The sequence below is a fragment of the Balaenoptera acutorostrata genome, chromosome 5, assembly GCF_949987535.1.
Source record: "Balaenoptera acutorostrata chromosome 5, mBalAcu1.1, whole genome shotgun sequence".
Taxonomy (NCBI): Eukaryota; Metazoa; Chordata; class Mammalia; order Artiodactyla; family Balaenopteridae; genus Balaenoptera; species Balaenoptera acutorostrata.
In genome coordinates this window covers 139,638,208-139,646,364 of record NC_080068.1, presented here as the reverse complement: position 1 = coordinate 139,646,364, position 8,157 = coordinate 139,638,208, and the positions used below count along the sequence as shown (strand labels likewise).

Below are 8,157 nucleotides of genomic sequence, written 5' to 3'. Positions count from 1 at the left end.
ATAAATTCAAAATGGATTAAGGATCTAAATGTAATGCACCAAACCATAAAACTCCTAGGAGAGAACATAGGCAGAACACTCTTTGACATAAATTGTAGCACTAGTTTTTTGCATCTGGCCTCTAAGGCAAAAGAAATAAAAGCAAAAGTAAACAAATGGGACCTAAATAAACTTAAGAGCTTTTGCACAGCAATGAAAACCATCAACAAAATAAAAATTCAAAGTGAAAAATGGAAGAAAATATTTGCAAATGATATGACTGACAAAGGGTTAATATCCAAAACATGTAAATGGCTCATACAACTCAATATCAAAAAACAAAAACAAAAACAAAACACCGCCACCAACAAACAACACAGTCACTAATGGGCAGAAGACATGAATAGACATCTTTCCAAAGAAGACATACAGATGGCTAAAAGGCACATGAAAAGATGCTTAACATCACTAATTATTGGAGAAGTTCAATTTAAAACAACAATGAGACATCAACCTCACACCTGTCAAAATAGCTATCATCAAAATGTCTACAAATAACTAATTTTGGAGAGGATGTGGAGAAACGTGAACACTTGTACACTGTTGGTAGAATTGTAAATTGTTGCAGGCACTATGGAAAATAGTATAGAGGTTCCTCAAAAAGCTAAAAATAGAGCTACCATATTATCCATCAATAACTCTCCTGGGTACATATCTAGGGAAAAAATGAAAACATTAATTCTAAAAGGTACATAAACCCCAATGTTCATAGCAGCACTATTGACAATGGCCAAGATATGAAAGCAACCCAAATGCCCATGGACAGACAAATGGATAAAGAAAATATGGCATATAGGTACAGTGGAATATTACACAGCCATAAAAAGAATGAAATTCTGCCATTTGTAACAACATGAATGGACCTAGAGAATATTACGCTTAATGAAGTAAGTCAGAGAAAGGCAAATACTGTGTGATATCATTACACGTGGAATCTAAAAATAAAACAAATGAATGTATATGCAAAACAGAAACAGACTCACGGATGTATAAACAAACTAGTGGTTACCAGTGGGGACAGCTAAGGGGAGAGGGGAAAATTAGGGGTATAGGATTAAGAGGTACAAACTACTATGTATAAAATAGATAAGCAACAAAGATATATTATATAAGACAGAGAATTATAGTCATTATCTTGTAATAACTTTTAATCAAGTATAATCTGTAAAAAATACTGGATCACTATGCTATACACCTGAAACTAATATAATAGTGTAAATAAGCTATAATTTTTAAAAATAAATAAAATTAAAATAAAAATAATTGGGTAGAGGAGCTGAATACACCTTTTGCCAAAGGAAAAAAAAAAATACAGATGGCCAAAAGGCACATGGAAACATCACTAATCATCAGGAAACGTAAATCAAAACCACAAAAAGATATCACCTTACAGTTGTCAGAATGGCTAGCATCAAAATGACAGCAATTAAGAAGTGTAGCTGAGAATGTGGATAAAAGAGAACTCACCTGCACTGTTGTGAAGAATGTAAATCGGTGCAGCCACTATTGAAAACACTATAGAGGGTTCTGAAAACATAAAAAAATAAAACTATCATATGGTTTAGCAATTCCACTTTTGGTTATTTATCCAAAGAAAACAAAACAGAGCAAAAAACTAATTTAAAGAGATACATGCACTCTTATGTTCATTGCAACATAACTTACGATAGCCAATATATGGTAGCAACCTAAATGTTCAATGATAGATAAATGGACAAAAAAGTGATATAGATAGATAGATATACAGACACACACATAAACATATACATATATACACAAATATACATATGTACATATGTATATACACATATACACACATACACAGAAACACATGTACATATACACATATATACATACACATAAATAGATACATAATACACATAGATACATATACATATATACACATACATATATGTATACACAGATACATATACATATACACAGAGGTACATATACATATATACACACAGATACATATACATATATACATATACACATAGATACAAATATATGTATAGATATGTGTATACATATATAGTTATATATATTACTCAACCATAAAAAGATGAAATCTTACCATTTTTGACAATATAGATAGACCTAGAGAGCATTATGCTAAGTGAAGTAAGTCACATAGAAAAAGACAAATACCGCATGATCTCACTTATGCGTGTAATCTAAAAACAAAACAAACACAACAAAACAAGTCTTACAGACACAGTGACCAAATTGGTGGTTGCAAACGGGGAGCTGAGTGGGTGCTGGACAAGACAGGTGAAGGGGTATAAGAAGCACAAAATTCCAGTTATATGATAAAAATGGACAAGAATTTAATATAGAGAATAAAGAGTATGGTTCACGATTGCAATAACTGTAGATAGGGACAGATGTTTACTAGACTCATCAAGGTGATCATTTTGTAATATACTTAAATGCTGAATCATTATGTTGTATATCTGAAACTAACATAATATTGTATGTCAACTATTCTTCAATTAAAAAAAAAAAAAGAAGGAAGAAAAAGAATGCATGTCCTGACAGCATTTCGCCTGAGCCATTTCTCGGGAGTGTGTTTGTAAGGAACAGCCTTGAGGAGTGAGGTAATGTCTCTCCCTCAGGCAAACAGGAAGCTTGCTAACCTCTCATTTTAAAAGCAGTGGAGTCCTCAAACTCAGCCTTCCTCAGTGTTACACAACCGAGTACATACATATCACCCAACTGGATCCCTCTGTGTCATCCCAGTGGCAACTGGGTGGGGGAGAGAGAACCAATACATTATTATGCCCATGCTTGCTGTGCTGTAAGTAATAAAATATTTTGTCTCTGAAAAAAAACCAAAAACAATTAAAGAACCTAACTTTACAACTAAAGGAACTAGAAAAAGAACAAACTAAGCTCAGTGTTGGCAGAATGAAATAAATAATGATTAGAGAAGTTATAAAAGTAATAGAAGGACCTACTGTATGGCACAGGGAACTCTACTCAATACTCTGTAATGACCTATATGGGAAAAGCATCTAAAAAGGAGTGGCTATATGTATATGTATAACTGATTCAATTTACACCTGATACTAACACAACATTGTAAATCAACTATATTCCAGGGACTTCCCTGGTGGCGCAGTGGTTAACAACCTGCTTGCCAACACGGGAGACGTGGGTTCGATCCCTGGTCTGGGAAGATCCCACATGCCACAAACAACTAAGCCTGTGTACCACAACTACTGAGCCTGCGCTCTAGAGCCCACAAGCCACAACAACTGAAGCCCGTGCACCTAGAGCCCGTGCTCCGCAACAAGAGAAGCCACCACAATGAGAAGCCCGCGCACCGCAACAAAGAGTAGCCCCCGATTGCCGCAATTAGGGAAAGTCCGTGCACAGCAACGAAGACCCAACTCAGCCAAAAATAAATAAATAAATAAATAAACTATACTCCAATAAAAATTTTAAGAAAAGTAATCGAGACTACAAGAATAGTAGAAAGATAAATAATATTGAGAAGTTTTTTTGGAAAAGAAGAAAATTGACAAACTGTTAGCTAGAATAACTAAGAAAAAGATAGAATATATATATGTGTATATCTATACACACACATATATATAGGCAATACAATAATGCTACAGAAATACAAAGGACAATAAGAGACTACTAACTGTTAACAATCATATGCAAACAACTTGGATTACCTAGAAAAAAATGGACGAACTCCTAGAAAAAAACAACCTACTAAGATTAAATAGTTAAGAAATAGAACACCTGAACAGACCAGTAGTGAGTAAAGACAATGAAATACTATTGAAAAACCTCTCAATAAATAAAATCCCAGGACCAGATGGTTTTATTGGTGAGTTATACCAAATATTTAAAGAGAAATTAAAGCCAAGAATTCTCAAATACTTCCAAAAATTTAAAGAGGAGGGAACACTTTCAAACCATCTTATGAGGCATTACCCCAATATCAAAACCAGACAAGGGCTCTAGGAGAAAAGTACAGATCAATATCCCTGAAAAACATAGATGAAATATACTCAAAATACTGGCAAACTAAATTCGATAGCACATTAAAACAATCATTCACCATGATGAAATGGGATTTATGCCCGGATGCAAGGATGGGTGAACGTATGCAAATCAATAAATGTGATACATCACATTAAGAGAATAAAGGGAAAACATGATCATATTAATAGATACAGAAAAATTATTTGATAAAATCCAACTTCCTTTCATGATAAAGACTGTCAAGAAATGATTGATAGTTGCAGAAGGAATTACCTCAACAAATTAAAAGTCATATGACAAGCCCAATGCTAACAGTATGTTGAATTATGAATCGCAAAAGCGTTTCTTCTAAGTTTCGGACCAAGACAAGGTTACCTATACTTGCCTCTTCTATTCAACATAGTATTGGGAACTTCCCTGGTGGCGCAGTGGTTAAGAATCTGCCTGTCAAGGCAGGGGACACGGGTTTGAGCCCTGGTCCAGGAAGATCCCACATGCCGCGGAGCAACTAAGCCCGTGCGCCACAACTATTGAGCCTGTGCTCTACAGCCCAAGAGCCACAACTACTGAGCCCACGAGCCACAACTACTGAAGCCCGTGCACATGGAGCCCATGCTCCACAATAAGAGAAGCCACTGCAAGGAAAAGCCTGCTCACTGAAACAAAGAGTAGGCCCCGCTCGCCACAACTAGAGAAAGCCCGCACACAGCAATGAAGACCCAACGCAGCCAAAAAGAAAGAAAGAAAAGAAAAAGAAAAACATAGTACTGGAATTCCTAACCAGAGCAAGTAGGCAAGAAAAATAAAAAAAAGAAATCCAAATCATAAAGGTAAAGCTAAATTTTTTCTGTTCACAGATAACATGTTTTTATATCTACAAAACCCTAAACGTGCCACCTCCAAAAAACTGTTTGAACCAGTAAATAAATAGAATAAATTGCAGGATACAAAATCAACATACAAAAATCATTTGGTATTCTATACACTAACAACAGAAACTATTAGAAAAGGTTTAAAAAGTCCCATTTACAATAGCACCGAAAAGAATAAAATACTTAGGAATGCAGTTAACCAAGAATCTGAAAGAGCCATACACTGAAAACTATGAAATATTGATGAAAGAATTTGAAAAATACACAAATAAATGGAAAGATCGCCCACGTTATAGGATTGAATAAATTAATGTTGTTAAAATGTCCATACTACCCAAAGCAATCTACAGATTTAAAGCAATCCATCTCAAAATGCCAAAGGCATTTTCCCCAGAAAATAGAAAAAGAAATCCTAAAATTCGTATGGAACCATATAAAAGACTCAAAATATTCAAAGCAATCTTTTTTTTTTTTTTAATGAAATTTGAAATGGTTTTTTTATTTTTATTTATTTATGACTGTGTTGGGTCTTCGTTTCTGTGCGAGGGCTTTCTCTAGTTGCGGCAAGTGGGGACCACTCTTCATCGTGGTGCGCGGGCCTCTCACCATCGCGGCCTCTCTTGTTGCGGAGCACAGGCTCCAGACGCGCAGGCTCAGTAATTGTGGCTCACGGGCCCAGTCGCTCCGCGGCATGTGGGATCTTCCCAGACCAGGGCTCGAACCCGTGTCCCCTGCATTGGCAGGCAGATTCTCAACCACTGCGCCACCAGGGAAGCCCCTCAAAGCAATCTTGAGCACAAAGAACAAAGCTGAAGGCATCAGGCTTCATAATTTCAAAGTATAGTACAATGCATAGTAATCAAAGCAGTAGGGTAGTAATATAAAAACAGACATTTAGAAAAACAGAACGAAATATAGACCTCAGAAATAAATCCATATATTTACAATCAATTGATCTTTGACAAAAGTTCCGGGAATATACAATGAGGAAAGGATCCTCTCTTCAGTAAATTAGTACAAAACTGAATATTCACAAGCATAAGGAAGAAATTATACCCGTATCTCACATTATATACAAAAATTAATTCGAAGTGGTTTAGAGAATTAAATATAAGATCCGAAACTGTACAATTACTAGAAGAAGATATAGGAGGGAAAAAACTTCTTTTTAAAAAAAATTTTTTTTTGATGTGGACCATTTTTTAAAGTCTTTGTTGAATTTGTTACAATATTGTTTCTGTGTTATGTTTTGGTTTTTTGACCACGAGGCATGTGGGATCTTAGCTCCCCAACCAGGGATCAAACCCGCACCCCCTGCATTGGAAGGCAAAGTCTTAACCACTGGACCGCCAGGGAAATCCCAAAACTTCTTGACAGTGGTATGAGCAATGTATTTTTGAATATGACCCCAAAGGCACAGGTAACAAAAGCAAACAGAATTGAAAAATCGATTGCATTAAACTATAAAGGTGTGAACATCAAAGGAAACAATTTACAGAGAGTAAGAGTGTACCTACAAAATGGGAATATTTGAAAAATATATCTAATGTATAAAATATATAACATGCTCAAATAACTGGGTAGAAAAAACACAACACATAACCCGATTTTTTTTTAGTGACACTTTTCCTTGCTTTAATATTTTTTGTCTTCTGCTTTTGGAACAAGCTCTTGATTACGAAATATCACCCTACAGTCAAAAATACCTGCCACTGGCACAGGATGGAGAAGCCCGCAAGTAAGGACAGCAGCAGGTGGCAAGAGGTGAAAAGTGATTGAAGCTGTGGTTACAAATGTTCACGGGAAGCTAAAACTATCCAACAGGTTGTGCCGTAACATTAGCACAGGTTAGACTTCGTCACTACCTTGTGGGGTGACCTCAGTGTATTTGGGTTCAGATTCTACATGGCAATACAATTTCTTCCAGTTAAGAGTTCTTGGCTTGCACCGATCACAGGGTCGCCAGAGGGCACCGGACCAGTCTACTAGTTTTTCAAAACACTGTTGTAGACCTGATAGATGTACTGGGGGACTTCAGGAGCTCTACACTTCAGCGACAGTGTGTAATTGAGGTTTCCTGGCTGGCTTTGGAGCTGGGCCAAAATCCAAATGTCATAAGTGAGCTTCAGGGATGGGTACAGAACGTCCTGCCCTTCCACATTCCTCCTGGCAATAGTATCGACGTGGCTGTTTTGCAACTTGCTGGAAACAGTGTTAGCGTTTAAATGACTTTCCTTAATCCGAAACTTCATTTTCGTTGGGAATAGCCTTCCATGTTGCAAGGAAGACCTGGTGCTTCATTCTGCCGTCTTCTACAAAAAAGCACATTGAGTGGAATGAGGCAGCTGAAGTAGAAGACATCGCTACTGTTTTTCACAGCCACCTGCAGCTTGTTCAGAGGTTCTGTCTTCATGACTGGGCCCAAGGTGTGGAGAGGCAGGGAGACATCAATGCTCTGGTTTGGCATCAGTGGTGTATGGATGGCCTGAGGAGTGCTGGGGATGACACCAAAGCTATTCTTGTTCAACTGAATTGCAAAGTCACGTGCTGCAGAGCTCTGCTCGTGAAGTTCATTGCCATATAGATGTGCCTTTGGTGGTGAGTAAATGTACCCGAAATCTCCAAGCCTTTAGTCTTCACTGCAGGCAGCCAGACAGCTTTCGGAGCCACATACCAACCTGGCACCATGCCTGTCCCCATGGAGAGTTCAAATTGGTCATTTAGACCACTGCTGACCAAAGCAGTAGTAGCTGAAGGAGCAAACGTTGCAGGCATTAATGGTGGGGTGAAGGACTGTCCCACAAGACTCTCTAGCCCTCCCCCCAAGAGAGCCATCTTTTTGAATTATAGTTTTGTCTGGGTATATGCTCAGGAGTGGGATTGCTGGATCATATGGCAATTCTATTTTTATTTTTTTTTTTACAGAGAAACCTCCATACTGTTCTCCATAGTGGCGGCACACATTCCCACCAACAGCGTAGGAGGGTTCCCTTTTGCCACACCCTCGCCAGCATTTATTATTTGTAGACTTCTTTTTTAATTAATTAATTAATTAATTTATTTAATTTTGGCTGTGTTGGGTCTTCGTTTCTGCGCGAGGGCTTTCTCTAGTTGCGGCAAGCGAGGGGCCACTCTTCATCTCGATGCGCATGCCTCTCACAATCGCGGCCTCTCTTGCTGCGGAGCACAGGCTCCAGACGCGCAGGCTCAGTAATTGTGGCTCATGGACCTAGTTGCTCCGCGG

At 37.7% G+C, this 8,157-nt stretch overlaps 1 pseudogene; it reads right to left on the bottom strand.

Annotated features, from left to right (window-relative positions):
• Positions 1 to 6,898: 6,898 nt before the first annotated feature.
• Positions 6,899 to 7,865, bottom strand: LOC102998399 (AP-2 complex subunit beta-like; annotated as a pseudogene).
• Positions 7,866 to 8,157: the final 292 nt, after the last annotated feature.